This window comes from Dermacentor albipictus, unplaced genomic scaffold (genome assembly GCF_038994185.2).
Source record: "Dermacentor albipictus isolate Rhodes 1998 colony unplaced genomic scaffold, USDA_Dalb.pri_finalv2 scaffold_103, whole genome shotgun sequence".
Lineage (NCBI taxonomy): Eukaryota > Metazoa > Arthropoda > Arachnida > Ixodida > Ixodidae > Dermacentor > Dermacentor albipictus.
Window position 1 is genome coordinate 1 of NW_027225657.1, and position 19,448 is coordinate 19,448.

The window sequence follows — 19,448 nt, forward strand, 5'->3', positions numbered from 1 at the left end:
CACTCTTTAGAAACAGACATTTTATAGACAAGTCTACAAAGAGTGTATAAGGCCATAACTCCATAGCGGCTATCTACAAGTTAGTTTACATTTTTCATTACATGCGGTAGCAAAACGTTTTGAATGTATTTCATTTCATTTTATAGATATGAAATGCATGGAATGCAGATATTATGCATGTGCACCTGTTCCTTTTCATCTGCACTTATGCATTACCGTTAGTAGATTAATAAAGCTCCTGAACCAGCTGTACTTTCATATATGTTGCATAAACAAAGAATTTATATAGTGCTGAATCATGCAGTGCAAAAAATAAAACAAATGCACCGGCAATGCATTAACCGTTTTTATTGCTGGATATAATACATGAATTCCTTAAATTCTTGTCTTATGCTATTATGGAATCCGATTAAATATTTACACTACTCCTTGGCAAGCATGGTCGGCAGGCTGGCCTTGACCTTTGTGTCATTAGTCCCAAAGGTGCTGCAGGTGTATGCTGCAAATAAGTACATGCAGCAGTATGAGGCAAAAATAACAGATGTGTATTCTTTGTATGTTCATTAAGCAGCTGAATATATTTACTCAAACCATCTAAGTCAATACTTAATGCGGTTTAACTATGACTAATGGCTGCTTGTCAATACAAATCAGTACCTTTATGCAATGTGCTATTGCATGGTATGGTGAACAATTAAACAGTCACAACTGCTGCTCGTGTCAGCAACAGTATGTTCCCTTTTATGACAAGTTCATATATGATGCATTAATGTACTTATCCCAAATGGTCCCTATATTTATTGCGGAAACGTTACCCAGTTGGGCTGTCTGTACAGTTTTTTTGGCTGGTAGTTAAGTATGCCCGTGCAGAGGGATGTTTTCAGAAGACGTGACTGGAATATTCCCAGTATCATGCCTAAGATTGTAATTTATTTTGCTTAGTACACATTGAAATGTATTTCTCATACTTTTAAATGAATGGGTCATTGGCCATAACTTCAACAGATGGCAGATGGGTTGATTGTATTGATATGGTACCTTCATTTCTTGCAGGTAATGAGGCCTCTTGGGCATGCTAACAGGTTTCCAAGTTAGGTATACCACATGAGCACCCGAAATACCACACGAGCACTTTGTGTCATGGCACGACAGATATGCACCTCCTAGGAAACAGAACTGATAGTATAGTTCGAATGAATTCTATCACAGTAAATTATTTAAGGTGTTTTGAAAGATGAAAATTTTTTCTAGGCTATCGAGGTTCAGGACGTTTAGTTAACGCAAAAAAAAAAAACATATTGAGTAAGAAATGCTTTGTCAGTCTGCTTAACTTTCTTTTTTTTTTTCAATAAATAGAACCAATTTCCCTCAATTTTTATGAAGTGAAACGTTTTAAAAATATATTTAACACAGAGACTGTCTGGAAACTTTGACATGTAACAAGACAGCATACCTATGTGGCCAATTTAAAGTTTCCCGATCTTTTTCCAAGCCTTTCCTGGCTGTTTTCATGAAAATTTTCTGGCAATCTATGACGCCTGCAGCTTAAGTGCAATAAAAAATACTATGGTTTAATGCTTGCCAAGTAGTGCCAGTCCATAATATTTAGATAAAACGAATAACACGTCAGTCACTTAACATGTAGGATTAGATGCAACTGACTTGAATCCCTTGTTTAATAAAGCTGACAAGGGCTTCGGCAAGTTCGTAATTGATGGCCGCACGAGTACAGCACGGAAGACACAGAGACACGCGTAAAACAAATGCAAGAATGTGAGGGAAAACTATACAATGAGTTATTTTTACAGTTCAATAGTAGTTTTCTATATAATTTGCTCTCACCACTTATGCCTCTAGTTAACTTTGTTTACCTATGACTAAAGACTACATGGCAATATTAATCAGTGCCATTATGATGTTTCGTTATATTACAGTATGATAAGCAGTTAGACAACCATAATGGTCGCCGGTGTTAGCAACGGTACGTTTCGTTTCAAGACAGGTTCATGTGACACACAGTGTACTTATAAAAATAAAAGAAATGTGAGAATCCCAAACGATTCCTATAATAATAATTGTTGAAACAAAGATACCCTGCTGAACTGTGCACATTTTTCAGGTGTTAATGCAATGTGCCCGTGCCGATCGAGCATGCTCAGCATACTGACTGCAGTTTTGAACAATCACGTTAACATTTGCAATTTATTTCCGCTTAGAACAGTCTGCATTGTCTCTTTTCTCATACTTCGAGATGAATACATTTGCCACACTTTCAGTAGAATGCACATGAATGGGGGCGTACTGATCAGGTTACTTATCAACTAAAACATGTTACGATCTCTCAGGTGTGTTAATAAGGGTAGAACAAATGCAATGTCCACTGAATTATTTGAATAATCTGTGCGTTATCTACTAAATAAAGACCACCAAATTGATAATCTGGCTCTTTTTTCTTTTGTACAGCGCATATAGTATGCAGTCTGTCCAAGACGACGGCGCTACATGCAACAGTAATGAAAACCGGAACACTTATTGCGCACGACAAGGGCTTCATACCGTGCACGACTGGCACAATGCGAATCTGCGCCAGCAGCTGCCTAGAGATTAAGAGCACGTAAACTGCATAACCCCGAAGCATCGAAAGGCGCTTAACGCTTTTCATATAGCTCGAAAGATAACTTCTGCTGCTAAACTGTTCAAAAAAGAGACAAAAAACAAATCTTCCAACTACCGTCAAACGCAATGCCTTCAGTCTGAAACGTGCAAAGGTGCTTCCCGGAGCGACTAATTTATTGTGCTCCAATTTTTTCGGCTAAGTTGCGAAGCTGCGAGTGACTGAGCTTATCGCAGGTTTCATGCTCCAAAAGCGTTTGTGGTTGCATATAAATAGAGTGGGTGAATCTAGAGATTTTCGCTTGACATTTCTTCAAGTCTCGTGTTTTGCTTGCGGTAACTTCCCAAAATTATTTAGATTGGTTGCCAGATACCTTAAAAATACTGCTACCTTTAAACAATGCGAAAACGGCAGTGCACACACTGCTGATGCATGCCCCGCAAACACGGCCTTTCATCCGAGTACGTTAGCATTTATTTAACTATACGTGTCTGTCAGAACATTCTTGATGCTAACACAATTTCGAGATATATACGTAAAGCGTGTCACGAGAATTTCACTACACATGCGGCGCAGCATTCATCGCGGCCGGATCAAGCGCCACGAAATGAGATCTACCACACTGGCTGCCCAACATACACAATCCGCTTAGTGGTAGCTCAATATCAAGTTAAAACATAGTGTAGCTTCCTTCTTTACGCACCTAAACTATTATGCGAAAATCAACAAGCCCGAGCGATCGCTCGCCGTAAAACATTCCGTATAGTAGAAGCGAGAACAAGAGCGCGTTATGAAACCACGTCAACGACAAACCGACACTATACCCGAGTCGCCTGCGCTACATGCAGCCGCTTCGCGCTACGAAATGCGCTCACATAATCATGAGCTATTGACGCAAAACATCTTTGCTAAAGCTTACCGTTCAGTGTAGTTGACGTGTGATGTCACAAAGATGACACGCATACACAGACACCAACGTTCAGGCGGACACCGCACACCGGTACAACCGTATACGTGCCTGGCGCACTCGTTAAGATGGCGCACCGCCGCGCATGCGCAAGATCTCCGCGCACGCGCATGAGCTCCGCGCGCGAAAGCGCGCGCGCTCGGAGGAGTGTGAGCGCCTTTTCCTCCTTCATTTTTTTTCGCTCTCTCTCTGCGCGCCATGCGCGCCGGAACGGGTGGCTTATTCATCTGTATCACCATTATTCATCTTTTTTCGTGGACGAAGGAAATGCGCTGGCAGGTTGTATGACAAACGCTGTGGGCTATCGTATGAAACTGGAACGCTAACTTGAATGCGCTGTTTGTAAAAGCCATTACAGGGCCCTTCAAAGGTTTCAGACGCATTATTGCCAGCGTCGATTAGTAATACAGCGTACTTGTAGCATATCTTCCAGCGTACCACCAAATGTGATGCCCGCACGTATGTTAGTGCTAATTTTCTGTTCCGGTGATAGGTCAAAGCAATCAGTACAGCATTGAGGTACTCATATGCGTGGCTGCCCAGGCATACCGCCGGCGAAATACTGGGTGGGCTCTGATAATTTGGCACCTATTTTAAGTGAATGAGAAACTTTGATGGGTTTACAGTGCAGGATATCAGTCAACAAAAAACCGCCCTATGTTAGTGACGCAGCCGAGGTATGAAGAAAATGTGAAAAGTATCCGAGAATCGGACGACACACAACGCGAACACCACATGCGCGACATCGGTTCATCGCACATTCACAAAGTCCGCGTAGTCAGCTACAAACATTACGAGTGTCCTTGCTGTTAGCTCGATGCCTGTTTGGAATCCACTTGTAGCTGAAGCTGGCGTTCATAACAACTATTATAACAATTGGATCGGCGTTTTGCTTTCTTTATTCTACTGCCGCAAAAGTGATGCGACAACTGTGAAGACTGTCTTGGGATTGCCGAGACCGACTACGTAGATCATATCATGTGGTCAACAAATGCGGAGGTATACACTATGTGTATACTAATGTCTACAAATAGGCTCTACAGCAATCTCAGCAGTATACAACTTCAGTGGCTTATATCAAACGCAGCTACGTATTATCCACCGGTACCTGCGCTTGGTTACAGCGTACACGGGTTGGGCCCAGATTAACGATGTTTGTCTATTGTTAATCTATAGACATGCAATACCACGACAACTCAGAGGCAGACCAGGTGGTGAATTCACCACCTGGTCTGCCGGCTTTCGCGACTTATTCACCACCTTTGCCACATCATCACCATCTGACCTTCACCAGCTGGTCTCGCGAAGTGTACGTCCGGGAAGCAGCCAGGATTAGGGCCTTCGGGTGCCTGGAAGACCTTTGTGGCTCAGACGTTGCCTGTTCCGCCGCGATCCTCGTTCGGTGCAGCTGCACCGAATGACGACTAGCAGTCTGCACGGTTTGCCCGCCGCGCCGGGGTTGCACGCGGTGCCGGTCGCGCATGAACCAGTGCCATATCATCGCCTTCGCAGAGGGCGGGGAGTATGGGAACTCGGCATTACATATTATCGACTTTCTTATATAGACATTCAATACACCAGGAGAGAAAAAGAAATAGAAACCTTAGCCGACTATTATTATTAACTGTCTAATATAGACAGTCTATAGACAGAGTATGGACAAAAATAAATAGAGACTGTATCGGCTTTCGTCTATAGGTAGTCCATATAGAGGAGAAGCAGACAAAAAAGAAACAAACACCTTATCGACTTTTTTCTATAGACCGTCCATAATCTACGAGTAGACGAAAACAAATAGAAACCTTATCGACTTTCGTCTTTAGAAAGCCTGTAGACAAAGTATGGACAAAAATAGATAGAGACCATATCCACTTTCATCTATAGGTAGTCCATAGAGGGGAAGGATAAAAAAAAACACCTTATCGACTTTTTTCTATAGACTGTCTATAGACTGCGAGTAGACAAAAAGAAATAGAAACCTTATCGACTTTCGTCTATAGAAAGTCTATAGACAAAGTATAGCCGCCGTGGTTGCTCAGTGGCTATGGTGTTAGGCTGCTGAGCACGAGGTCGCGGGATCGAATCCCGGCCACGGCGGCCGCATTTCGATGGGGGCGAAATGCGAAAACACCGGTGTACTTAGATTTAGGTGCACGTTAAAGAACCCCAGGTGGTCGAAATTTCCGGAATCCTCCACTACGGCGTGCCTCATAATCAGAAAGTGGTTTTGGCACGTAAAACCCCATAATTTAATTTAATTTTATAGACAAAGTATGGACAAAAATAGATAGAGACCGTAATCTACTTTTGTCTATAGGTAGTCCATAGAGGGGAAGGATACAATAAAGAAACAAACTCCTTATCGACTTTTTTCTATAAACTGTCTATAGACTGCGAGTAGACAAAAGAAATAGAAACCTTATCGACTTTCGTCTATAGAAAGTCTATAGACAAAGTATGGACAAAAATAGATAGAAGCTGTATCGACTTTCGTCTATAGGTAGTCCATAGAGGGGAAGTAGGCAAAAAAGAGCAAACACCTTATCGACTTTTTTTCTATAGACCGTCTATAGACTGCGTATAGACAAAAAGAAATAGAAACTTTATCGACTTTCTTCTATAGACAGTCTACAGACTTTGTATCAACAAAAGTCCAAATCTATAGAAAGGAAAGCTCGTCTATAAGAAGTCTATAGACTTTCTATAGACAGTCTAAAGTCATTTTTGTAAGGGTTTGAATGTATTTATATGTCGTCCATGGGCCTTGCATTGTACTCGTAAGCGAAAACACTGTCGCTGCTTGCACGGATCAACCTGCTTCACCAGTTATTTTTATTGCATTGATCATACTCTTTATTTTGATTTTTAATGACACTTGCCCGGAGTGAAAGGGGTGCGATGAAGGTTTCGCCGGTATACGCCAAATTCGATGCGCTTGCGTGTGTGCAGCACTATGTAGCTGCCGATTCAACAACTCTGATGTTGTTTGCGCTGCACTTCCACGTCACTTCAATAATGTTCAATATAAAAATTCTAGGTCTGACGGTCCACGAGTCAGGAACCGGAACTGCTTGGCTCTCCAGCGCTAAAAAGCAGGCGATTCCGACATTGAGTCTGATTAGGCGCATTGCTACTAAAACGGGCGGCGCCCGCTCATATCTGGCGGGACATTTGGTGAAGGCGGTAGCGCAACCACGCCTTGTCTATCATTCCCAGTTCCAGCATTTGACGAGGGCACAATGGGATCGCCTTGAAGCTGTTAATCGCGAGGCAATGAGGGTCATCCGTTGCCTTCCCCGCATCAACCCGATCATGGCTCTCCAAGAGAATGCACAGCTGAACACACTAGATGAGCTGGTGAAGCAGCGACGTGATGCTCGCAGGCTTAAGGCCAGCCTATCACACGCAATCTGTGCTCTCAGAGCTTACGCTTTCTCGTACTCCCTTCTACCACCACCATCGCCAGCTCTTCCTACCTGGAGTTTCGTACAGCTGGGTGATGACACGCCAACTGATATACGTCGCTCGACATCAAATCACGCGGCGGCGTCGCTTCGTGACCGAATTATAGCTCAAGACGCCCACCTGCCGCTTGGCTCCATCGTGCTTTACGTTGATGCAAGTATTTAGGATAGTGAAATGACCAGCGTACTTTTTTGCCCTTGCGCACCTGCCCGTGCCATTCCGGTTTCAAGTACAAGAGCCTCTTCCTTTTGTGCTGAGCTCCTTGCTGTTCGAGAAGCGTTGCGCTCTGTGGTCGCCTTTCCCATAGTCCCTACGGCCTGTATCGTCATCCGCACTGATACCCTCCAGGTGGCGCGGCTTCTGCGACGCGTCAGTCGCAGCCCTGAAATATGTCAGCAGGTTGATCTTCTGGCGGCACGCATCCCGCAGCCAATATCTATCGAGTGGATCCCACGCAACCTTCTAAGCTTCCAAAGCTGCGCGGATTCTTCCACCCGTCTCGCGATCTCTCCATCGTCACTGCCTCAGCTCTTTCACCTAAATGATGCCACTCTCCTTTTAACAAGAAAGGAGCACCTCCCGCGCCGCACACGTGCTCTCATACCTCCATGTGGTAAACTTCCCCCGCGGTCTTACACGTGCAGAGGAGGTAGCGCATTGGAGGATACGGGTCGGGGTTGCCCTCACTCCTGCCGTGACTTGGAAGTGGCCGCACATTCGCCAGTTGCATCTTCGCCCTGAGAGTCCAGTCTGCAAGTCGCGAAATGCTGAAGCCGACATCCACCACCTGCTGTGGGTCTGTCCTGCACTCAAACCGAGGAGGTTCCGGCACCTCGCAGTAGCGGGACTTTCGCCGCATAATCCTAGTGACAACCCGCCGTGGTTGCTCAGTGGCTATGGTGTTGGGCTGCTGAGCACGAGGTCGCGGGATCGAATCCCGGCCACGGCGGCCGCATTTCGATGGGGGCGAAATGCGAAAACACCCGTGTGCTTAGATTTAGGTGCACGTTAAAGAACCCCAGGTGGTCAAAATTTCCGGAGTCCTCCACTACGGCGTGCCTCATAATCAGAAAGTGGTTTTGGCACGTAAAACCCCAAAAATATTATTATAATCCTAGTGATTACACTGAGTGGACGCATGGACCACATTATCGATCCCTTTTAGACTTCATTAGATCCGCTAACCTTTTTTTATTCATTTAATCATCTTTATTCACCCCCATCCCATACCCCTGTATTCCCTGAAGCATTTAGCCTCGCAATAAAAAAAAATCATCTGAGTGCCACTGAACACAAGGCACGTGGCATATTCGCCTGAATAACGTGAGCGTCATGTAAAAACGTGCCCTATCCACGTGGGGAATCTGAGCTATTCTCGTCATTCCGTCATGACACTGGCATCTCATTATACAGTTAAAGTTGTCCTACACTTTTATGGTAGACTGGTGCCGTTGTCTCTCAAGCGCGAACATTACAGGGGAACCTGTACATTATTTGTCATCAAAGCGTATGCCGAGGCCAAAGTTGATCACTTTTCGCTATTGCAAAGTGTCAGGTGAATATGACGCAAAGCATTCATGCGCCACTTTAACCTACCGAGACGGCGAAGCGGAGAAAGCCTAAGTACAATAGTCAATCAAAATCACTTGCACTGGTAGCGAACACCTTTTCCTCGCAATATATATATATTCGCAGCGCCTAACGAAGGCATGGACTGACAAAGCTACGCTCTTTCAGTACTACAACAATCTTACGTGTTACGTTTCTAGCACGATTTATGACAGCGCAGAGCCTACGCACTCATAGCTTGATGCGCCTGTTGGCGACGGCGCGATCAGGAAAACAATTGTGAATGAGCACCGAGAATAGGACCCCTGCTATTGTTGAAAGGGTACAGAGCTCAGGCACGGGTAAGCTTAACCCATGCCTGAGCTCCGTACCCCTTCAACAAAGAAATAAGTTTCGTTCGTACACGTTTGCACCTCTGGCACTCTTAAAATAAATACCTAACATACCTCAAAACAAGAACTGAGTTCTTCAACGGTGCGGATAGCCATGTCACTCAGCGAAAAAATCTGATATACTTTGTGAAAGCCTTGCCGCGGAAACTCGGCGGCCAACTGTCAAGGTGGGGAGCGCGACAAGAAGAGGAAAATAAGAAAAAAAAATAGAGAAAAGCACGCAAGAAATACCATGCGATGGCGCTCAACCAATTCCAAGATGCAGACCTTCTCTCCTGCTCCTTGCATGCTCCTCGTAGTAGCGGCGGCTGCAACATAAAAGTATGTCGCTATCTATTGGTTTCATTCAGGGGCCTTAGCTGCTGCCGGAGCACAAGTGCGCCCACCTCTCTCCCTCTCATCCCTCCGCGGTCTTACGCGCGATGGAAGACGGCGGTGTGCTCTCCACATTTTTCCTTCGCGCGCGCCAGATTGAGCCGCGATCGTCGGCTTTCCTCGCGTGCTTTCACTTGCACATACAGCACACGACGCGCGGCGGTGTTATCGCCCTTCGATTTTATCCAGAAGATAACGGCGATGGTGACGGCAAAAATGCGCCTAGGGTCTCGATATAATTGCTATTACAATAACACTAATTATACTTGCTAAACACACTTGATGAAACATATAACTCACAGCCCATGACTGTTATTTTAAATCATCTGAGAATTTGAAATGATAAAACGGCAGAGCAATATGAGTGCTCGAACCTGAACGTTATGCAATTTTACTGGAGCGGCTCCTTACGGGCAACGTAGTGACGCCTGTGCTACTGCATTACAGGTCGTACATGGCGTATTAACGCTCGTAAGGGCGCCACAAATTTTGGCGCAGCTGCGTATCTCTTTTTCGTTAGTCTGACCCACGTGTTGTTTCAACACTGGGCGACGTTGTCATGCGTTACGCTGAACCTTGTTCTCGCAGTCAGTGCTGTGCCCTTCATGCGAAACTCCCAATTCTTGCCCATAGGTTATTTAATTTCTTGCAGAGCCTATAGTATTGATTCAAGTCCAAAATAACTAGCTGTTTCTGTTGGCCTACCGAACATGTCTTTCTCATTTTCTTTTTCAGGGTTCTTCAGGGATGACCTTGGTTCGTACAACGAGATGTTCTGGGTCCTTGGAGGCTTCAGCTTTTTTGTGAGCGTTCAGTGGACGTTCGTGTCCTTGGTCGATAGAAAGAGAGCTCGCAGGTGGCAGCCAGACATTGCGCACGAGGGCTCGGAGCAAAAATCGTGACGAACTATGGCAGTATAGGGTAATAATTTGAGAAAATATGAATTATTGCCGAGCTTTCATGGTAAGACTAGTAAATACTTTTGATGCTTTTATTTTTAAATGCGGGAGCATTTAAAAATGTTCTATAAAATAGGGTGTTACACCTATTATGGACTTGTGGGACTGCATCGTAGCATGCTGCTAGAAAATAATTTCTACTTAGTTGGGATTGCCAATGCTGTCGTGGTAAATATGAAAATATATTACATTGAAGCTATATATGGCTAGGGTTCCATTATTTTTTGTTCTGCTTGAACAAGAACTATTATCATCTATGGCTCATAGGCATAGATGCAGCGTGTGGCAGGCAGCGACAGGCAGCGTGTGAGGTAGGCAAGGAAAATAAAATGCAATACTAGTAGCCGCGTAAGGCAGAGGCTACAAGCACCCAGCAAAGTTAAACGAACAGTGCTTATATTCTTTCTAACCATGCATACAACATACAGAAGAGCATGTCGAAAACTGTCATCATGAATGGCTCATACCCCGTGAGCAATGGCACATACCCCCATCAGCAAGCAAGAGAGAGAGAGAGAAATTTATTTACAGAAAGGCAGAGAGGTCGGCCTGAGCTATAACATGATTTGGCCTGCTACTCTAAACTGGGGAAAAGGGACGGGGAGGGAAAGGGTGGATGAATGATGATGGTATAAGGAAGATATGCGTATATACAAAAAATTCACTGACTCATAGTCCGGTAATGTTCATGGCTGCTGACTTTGCTTAAGTTAGCTGCGATGACACTACCCCTGTTGGCATCCTCGGTGATTTCCATGTGTACGTGTCGGTAGCGAAAATAGAGCAGTTTACTCGTTCCTTGTTGGAGACACATCCAGTCCGACGCCACACTGACCCGGCCCTATCGACCACCTAGTAGAGTACGTGTATCGATTTGACATTATCAAACAATGTGTACGTAGCTTTCATCACGATGACCACTCATCAAATAAATGAATTCTTACCTTTCTTCAAAATTATGAGTTACCGCCGTGTCGTGTGCTAAACTGCTTTACTGGTCAACCACCTTCACAGAGTCGAACGACTCATGATCTTTGTATATGTCCTCAAAGGTATACCTGCGTAGAAGATGGAGTGCTTGAAGAAACATTGAAAAAGAACACTGAAGTAGTTTGGGTTGAAGGGGTACTCTTGAAAAACTGTACTTTGATTGATGTTGCGGCAATAGGTTGATTATTATAAGCAAGAAAGGTGGTGAATGTTCCAACTTTGAATGTCGCGCCGAAATCTCAGGGACTATACTTCATTGCCGAGTCACTGGTAGGAAAGTATCCTTTTCGCATTTCGGCGGTTGTGGTTCAATAAAAGTTCTTGAAACATCGTAACTTTAGTATTTTTCTTTTTTAGAATACGATGTAGTTAATTCTTTTTTCTGACGCAAGCTTGGTACGCCTGAGCAGATGGCGTCAAAAGCGATGACCCCATGGGTAGCTGGTGCCGATAGCTGAAGGTGGCGTCGCCAATTTGAAGTCGCGGATTTTGTTGTTGCGTCTTCTCTGGCGTAGCAACAGTCGTGTCTCGGTAAGAATGTGGTTTTTCGTATGTGGAAAGGTAATTCACTAACACCGGGGAAATTGTTTTTCTTTTTAGTGTCCTCTTAGACGTGCCCCTTCCCTGTTTCACACATTGTGTGATAGCTGTAAGGTGTGGATTACCTTCCTCAAATCATTTCTACTGTAATTTTCTAACGACGACTTCCGATCCTTTTATTCTTTGAATTTGGTAGTCCCTGGAGTGTATAAGTAGAATATATTGCACTTGGGATAAGTGCCAAGACAAGGCAGTGCATGTTAGTGTGGACCAAGATTGCTCTGAATTTGAAATCAAAAAGGGCAAAATTTACCGCTTAGAAAGAGCAATCTCCAAGCAGCACGGCGCAAAGTGAATGAACTGTTTTGTGCTTGCGAGCAAATGTGAGGCTTTCAAACAGTTGGCCGGCAATAGCATTGGAATAATGAGCACACCTTGGATAAAAATATCCATTTCGAACCTACAGTTTGGAATCTGGTAAAGCAAGCTGTCAGGAAGCCTGTAAGGGAATCGCATGCAGCTACTTGTATATTTCACAGCGTTTTTCACCAGAACAATTAACTCTCTGTCAATGAAGGAGGCAAGACATGGAGAACCGTATCATATGGCCTCGTGAACTCACATTGCAGTGTATCTGGGATGAGCTCCCGTTATGACGACGTATCCTGGGGAGTGGACAGATTCTGGAAATAGCAGATTAGTAAACTGCACTTTACTGGGTGAAATAACGACAAACCAGACCTGCCAGATCCCAAACTCTAGCAAAGTAGGCATCAGATGTTTATTCTTATAAAGTAAGTGTGCTCTTTACGGCGCATATGTATTGCAGTGAGGATATTTTGATGTGATTTGCTGAATCACCGAGTAATTCGGTAGAAAGCGATGTAACGCAGCAAGGACATCAGTGGGGGTAGTAACAATGGTAGTGCTGTCCTGAGTGTGAGGTATTCGGCAAGACAGCGGCACCCAGCAACGGTCATAAGTGACCTCGTGGATTCGAAAAAAAGATAAGCATTGCTTTCGTGATTTGCAGAATGTGGAAAGGGGCTCAGGCGAAGCTTTGATTTGCCAGGACTTTTTTTTCAAAGACCATTTCCACGTTACCCACTATAACACATTTTCACTGTGACACACCAGCTCAACGTAATGTTCTGGCACTCGAAGATACAGATCCCAGGCATGATGACATAATATTATGACCAAGCTATTGCGGCGATGTAATGACAAAAGTGGTGTGACGACGACAGCATGACGCCACTGGAGTGAGAAGATAGAACGAGCATGACGGAACGGGGACCACTACGTGATGACTGTGGTTTGACTAGCACCGTGTTGCGACGAAGACATTAGGACACGGGCATGACTACAACTGAAGGGTAATTCAACTTCCACGATGGCTTGCCGATGACTGTAAGATGATGACGAAATGAAGACAGTGATATGAAGAAGCAGTACTGACAGCTATGGTATGACGTCGACGGCGTGACGGCAGCCGCATGCCGATTCTGGACTGACGGCGGTAATATGACGAAGGCTGAACGGCGGTTTGACGAGAACGGCATGCCGACAGCTGTACGACGACAACTGCATAGCGAGGCTAAAAGCTAGGATGACGAGCACGGAACGCGCGCAACAGTATTACAGCAAGGATATTGCCACGAATGTATCACGAGTTAATGCGAAAATGGAATGAAAAAGTTGGCCTCGCGACACTTATATGACTACGACAAAATGACGATGGTTGAGAGATCATGATGGCAAGGCGGTTACGCAATGCCATTGATGAAACGACGAAAGAAATGTCGGTGAATGGAAAAGCGAAAGTAGTATGATGAAGACAGCATGAGGACAGTAGTATGACGATTGTATGACAACGACGGCATGACGACAGTAGAATGACGAAGCTGGAATGACAAAGGTGGAATGAGTACGGTGACTTCAGAACAACTCTGCGATGACGATGGCATCCCAATAGCCACATGAACACGAAGAAACGACGACAGCGTGAGTGCATGTATTGAAAAACATTGCACGCCGATTAATTTTTCTGTGTTCTAACGCGGTCGTTAGTACTTCCCAATAAAAAGGGCCACCATGACATGATATGACAAGAACTTTATTTGAGTCCTGAGGGACTGAGATCTTGGGGAGCTAAAACCGAAGGCCCACGAAGACCAAGTCGGTGGCGCCGCCCACGATGGGACCGGGAGATGAAGTTCCGCCGCAATGTCGTGGGCCCTCTGGACAGCCTGGAGTTGAATGTGGAGACTGCTGCTCTTGAGAGATTCCTGCCATTGTTATTTCGTTATGGCTGGAGAGGCGTTAAGGACTGGGCACAAGCAGAGCATGTGTTCAAAAGAGCATGAGTCATGACCACATTTGGGGCACGACTGTGAGTGGGCAGGATGTATCCTAAGAGACAGAGGAATGGGATACAAACGGGTTTGCAGAAGTCTGAGTGTGCTAGCCTGAGATTTGTTCAGTTTAGGGTGAGGGGGTGGAAATGTCCTCCTGTCCAGTCGATAATGGGAAACAGTTTCATGGAAAGTACATAATGGATCTTTGTGGATGTCGACCGTGTTACAAGCCTGGCTACCCGCGTCAGCGCGGTACGTGAAATCGCGTGCTCTCCGGTGGGCCTGCTCGTTAGGATTACATCCAAGCAGGTTAATTGAGCTATCTAGATGGGCTGGGAACCACGAGATGTGGTATACTCCTTCGTTGCTCTCCCTAGTCCTTTCAAGTGCTTTAGTCAAAATACTGTTCGGCTGTTGAGATACGAGAGCGGACGAGAAGGATCTAACCGCCATGCGCGAGGCCGAGTCCGAGGGGCACCATTCATGAATAATCGCAATAAAGCAAACCTATATAGCGCGACAAAATTGGCGCGCGATGCAAAGCGGGTCGCATGATTCCTCTTTTCACGCCAGAAAAATTGCAGCGTCAGCGCTTCTAGGGTTGCCTCTGTGCCAACTATTCAATCCAGGTTTGCACTATGTCCGGTACCGCAGAATGGATAATGATAATGCCTTGGCATATATGCAGGGTGTCCCAGCTAACGTTAACCAGAGTTTAAAAATATGTAAATGCCATGTGGCCAGATAGAACAAAAGTAATGTTGTTTGCCGTCGCTTGAAGATACCCCGACAGCTTTTTCACTCTCCCTAATTACATCATTAGTCTTAAATAATTATTCAACTTCCAAATGTTATAATGAGGTGAAAAGTGTCAATGAGAAAATTGCAGAGTGACATGAAAAACTCCCGGTACAGCTTTCTGTTGCTCAATACGCACTACGTAAAAGTGTTTTCCCTAGCGCGAAAGAAGCCAGCAAATGCACGCAAACTTTCCGCGCAACTGGCCTCTCGACGTACTTTGCGTGTATTCTCGGGCTTCATTCAAGCTTGGAAAACACTTTGATGTAACACGTGTTGGGCAAGAGAAAGCTGTATCGGGAGGTTTTTATGTCGCTCTACAACTTTCTTTGTTGACGCTTTTCATGTTATAATATTTTCGAAGTTGAATAATTAATTAAGATTAATTCTCTAAATAGGCCAAAAGGAAAAATAATCGGAGTGTCTCCAAGCATCGGAAAACAACGTTACACTTGTTCTTTGCAGCTACGTGGCATTGGCATATTTTTAAACTCTGAATAAAGTTAGCTGGGATACCCTGTATATATTGGGTTTTCAAAATTAAGTTTTATGGTTTTCCTAAAATTACGCGCAGGGAGGCACGAGAAGACCAACTTAGCAAATACATTAGGTGGCCAGGGGAATGCAATGTAAGATTATAATTATCACTGCTAGCAGCCCAATTAACTGAAATTGAATAATTAAGTTTGTGTTAGCTGCAGTAAGTGGGTGTGTCTGTATTGAAAAGTTAGAGGCAGCCGTGTTTCTACACAGTATCAGTTGGAAGGATTCTTCTAGCGTGCCTGTGATCCGGAATATCCGACTCCAATTTTTAATTGTCGTTCGCATTATTACGCATGCAAGAGAGTGACGGTAGGCGCAAAGCTCCTCCCCGACTGGACGTTGCTGTTGCATGCGGCGTTTAGTTTGACAACAGGGTGGGGGCATAGGCAAAGATGGTAACTGTTCCCCTTACCCTTTCGGTTGTGATGCTGTCATGCTCGTTCTATCTTCGTCATTCCAGCTTCGTCATTTGAGTCTAATCATGCCGTCGTCGTGCATTCATCATGGTCCTATTCCTTTCATAATTTCGTCGTCTAATCTCCTTCGTATTTTCATCGACGTGATTCCTTCCTTCTTACTCCATTCTTTCATGCTGCAGTCACTATATCGTCATTAGGCGACCATTATAATGCCAACATCGGCATTGCGTTATCTTCATGCAGTTTTTCAAGCACTTACTTCTATTTAAACAGCCAGTTGTACAAAGAGAATAGTTAAACTGCTATGGCCGCCGCAATCTCAGTCACAGTCGCCGAACTCGCAATAGAGGACATCGAAAAGCGGGCGCATTGCACTTTCACGCTCAAGCTAAGTATGTTTTTGCGTTACGTGGACGATTACTATTTTGCGTGGTAAAGTCTTCCTAGGTATATAATTTGCTCGCGCACTTGAACTTCCTTCTATTTATGTCGATTATTCCCAACCAGGCAGATATCTGCCGAGTGTTTAGCTTTGAGTCTTAATCAAGCATTAGTTGTCAAATCGTCGATCCATAGCCCAATGGACTCTGGGGGAATGCACGCGATATCGATGAGTTTGTCTCGAAGATGTGGCGCGAGCTATGCTGTGAAGCATGGCTTGCGCCAGGGAGATACGGGTGCCCACGTGCCTGTAAAAGAACATGTGGAGTGTCCCCCAGAGCTTACTAAAGACTTTAAGATGAGAATCCCCTTTGTGCAGCGGAGCACCACACCGAAGAACATCTCTTGAAATAAGAAGGAATTGTGGGTTTCCTGCAGTATTGGAATTTGAACCTATTATCTAGGGTATACCAGGTGCATGCTCAATCTCTAGGTAAAAGTAGCAGAAAAATAAAGAAAGAGCAACTTTTTCCGCAATGAAAATGGGGTAGCCAGTTCCCTAACTGAAACTTAGAGGAATAAGTAGAGTTCGGCAGGCTATGTGAGGTAGGTGTAGGGCAAATAAACAGACGCCCATTAGAGTAGCAGAACGGGTCGAAAGGCAAAGACAACAAAGCCTATGACGGCAAGGTATAATGCTGGGTGATGAGGTTCAGAAAATCGGGATTGAGATTGAGTTAGGAAAATTGATGCGTAAGGTAGATGTAACTAGAGATGGATGGAAAAGGCCTCCTTCGCGCTGATAGAGACGGGGGGGAACATGGCAGAAATAATCTAATGTAGGCTGTCAGTGGTAACGCGTTTATCATTCGGTCAATGTTGCGACGTACAGTATTTCTGAAGCCACGTTTGTTTGTCATCTGCAGTGGTCATTGTGAGCCTTCCGTTGCTTCCGCTATGAGCGACATACTTCCGTATCCGCCCAACTTTGCTATGGAACTGGCTTGCCGAGGTAGCCCATGAGCACGACGGCATGACGACGACTCTATGATGCCAACGCAATGATGACAACGGAACGACGAAGCAGGAACAACGTCGATGGAATGACAAAAGCGATTTGACGACTACGCATGACGACAAAAAATCTATAGGCACTTTGCAGAACTAAACTGCGAAAGGCGAAAGCCTATCTATGACTGCCTTGGTTGGTGTTGTCTGAACTGCTCTGCGAACGGACGCTGCCGTGGCCGTGAGCATGGGATGCAATCTCAACCATATGGCTGCAAGGTTTGTTGCCAATGTGTGCGCACCCCCACGCACATGTCCGCGCTCTCCCAGGTGCCCACTCGCACAGCGCTACTTGCATGATGCCTCCTCTCCTTGCTCCCCTTGCCGGTGATCACCGCTTTCCTGCGTCCACTACGCACTGCGCCCGGACACTCATGAGCCACAAAAGGCTTACACCTTAATACTGTCACGTAGTAGTGACGATGAAGAAGGCAGGAAAACTATAATTAACGATACTATCGCTTTATTGGGAAAACTTGTGCCCTTGAAAGCACGCTACACTCCAAGAACAACGATAGCGGCGAACACAATCGGAGATCGTCGAAAATCTCATCAGCGGGTCAAGCGCGTCAGTTTTCATACATCAGTAGTCGAATGTTCCAGACTAATCGCTGGAACCCGCGCGTCTTCCGCAAAGTTCTACACCATTCGCGTAACGCAATGAAATCAGATAACACAAGGTTCGACAAAAACAGACAGCGGATAGAACCACCGATAACTTTCGAGAAACATCCGATACGTTGTAAAGAACGGCGGGTTGCACAACAAGATTGTCATCTTGCCACCCGATTACGACAAGGGGTGCAAGACGCGCACCTCCCGCTCTCCGCCGCTGCAGCTGCGAGGCGTTCAAAGAAGCGACCTTTGCGCTGGAATCCGCCGCCTTCCTCCAGCCCGCTTCGACATTGTGACAAGACGAGTTTGGTGTGTGGACAATGATTCCAGAGTTCCTCAACGCGGAGCTGATCCGACACGCCTGAAGAAGCTACCGCGGGAACGTCTTACTTTTGCGCTCTCACGGTTCCGCATGTTGCAACACAACGAGCGACCCTCGAGCGGCGTCGATTTTCCGGAACGGCACCACCTTCAACGCCGTCGCTTGGGCTTCGGAATGTGTGTGTCTTTGTGTCTGTAAACTGGTCTTCAGAGCAGCTGCGAGTTGGTGGTGTGTAAACGAACAGCCGCCGCGTCGTAGGACCAGCGGATCGAGTGTATAAAAACTGTGGTTGTGCGATTGTTGGACGCACTTCTCTTGAGCAGTCATGTTAGACTGAGTTAATTTCTGTAAATAAACCCCTTTTTCCTCGTTCTCGATGAGAAGCAGTTCTTCACTTCATCAACGATCTCAGCGTAAATAAGTTGGACGACGGCATGGGCCAGCTACCTTCGAATTCATGCCGTACTCCAATCTTGGCAAAGGACCACGGACGAAGGGATTGAGCCCCCAATCCTGACAACTGGCTGACAGCGGTGAGATGGACTTTGCGACGTGGTGCTGTATCTGTGGTGAGTGCTTGGTTTTTGCTTTGACTCTCTAGGCTTCATTTTGTGGTTGTTCTGTTTAGAACAGTAGGGAAGCTAGATTGTTGTGTGTTAGCTAGGTTGTGTTTTCCTAGCTAGATTTAGAGAGCAGAATCAAGGCAGTAAAGCAGCAGTCATGGAGTTAAGGACACTGCTGAGAGACGAGTTGTTGATTGTTGGTGAGGAACTGGGCCTAGATGTACGCAAGGAAATGCTCAAATCGGAATTATTGGAGCTAATTTCCAATCAGGCCAGTGAGCAAGATATTGAAATGGGATTGGAACTTCTCAAAAAGAGAGAGAAACGGGAAAAAGAAAGAGAAAAACGAGAGAGAGAGGAACGCGATAAAGAAAGGGAGGAACGCGATAAAGATCGCGAGTTAAGAAAAATGCAACTGGAACTTGAAAGCAAACGTTTGGAGATGTCTCAAGGAAGTGAAGGCGCTCTGGGACGATCAAGTGAGGCAGAATCGTACCGCATGGACAGGCTA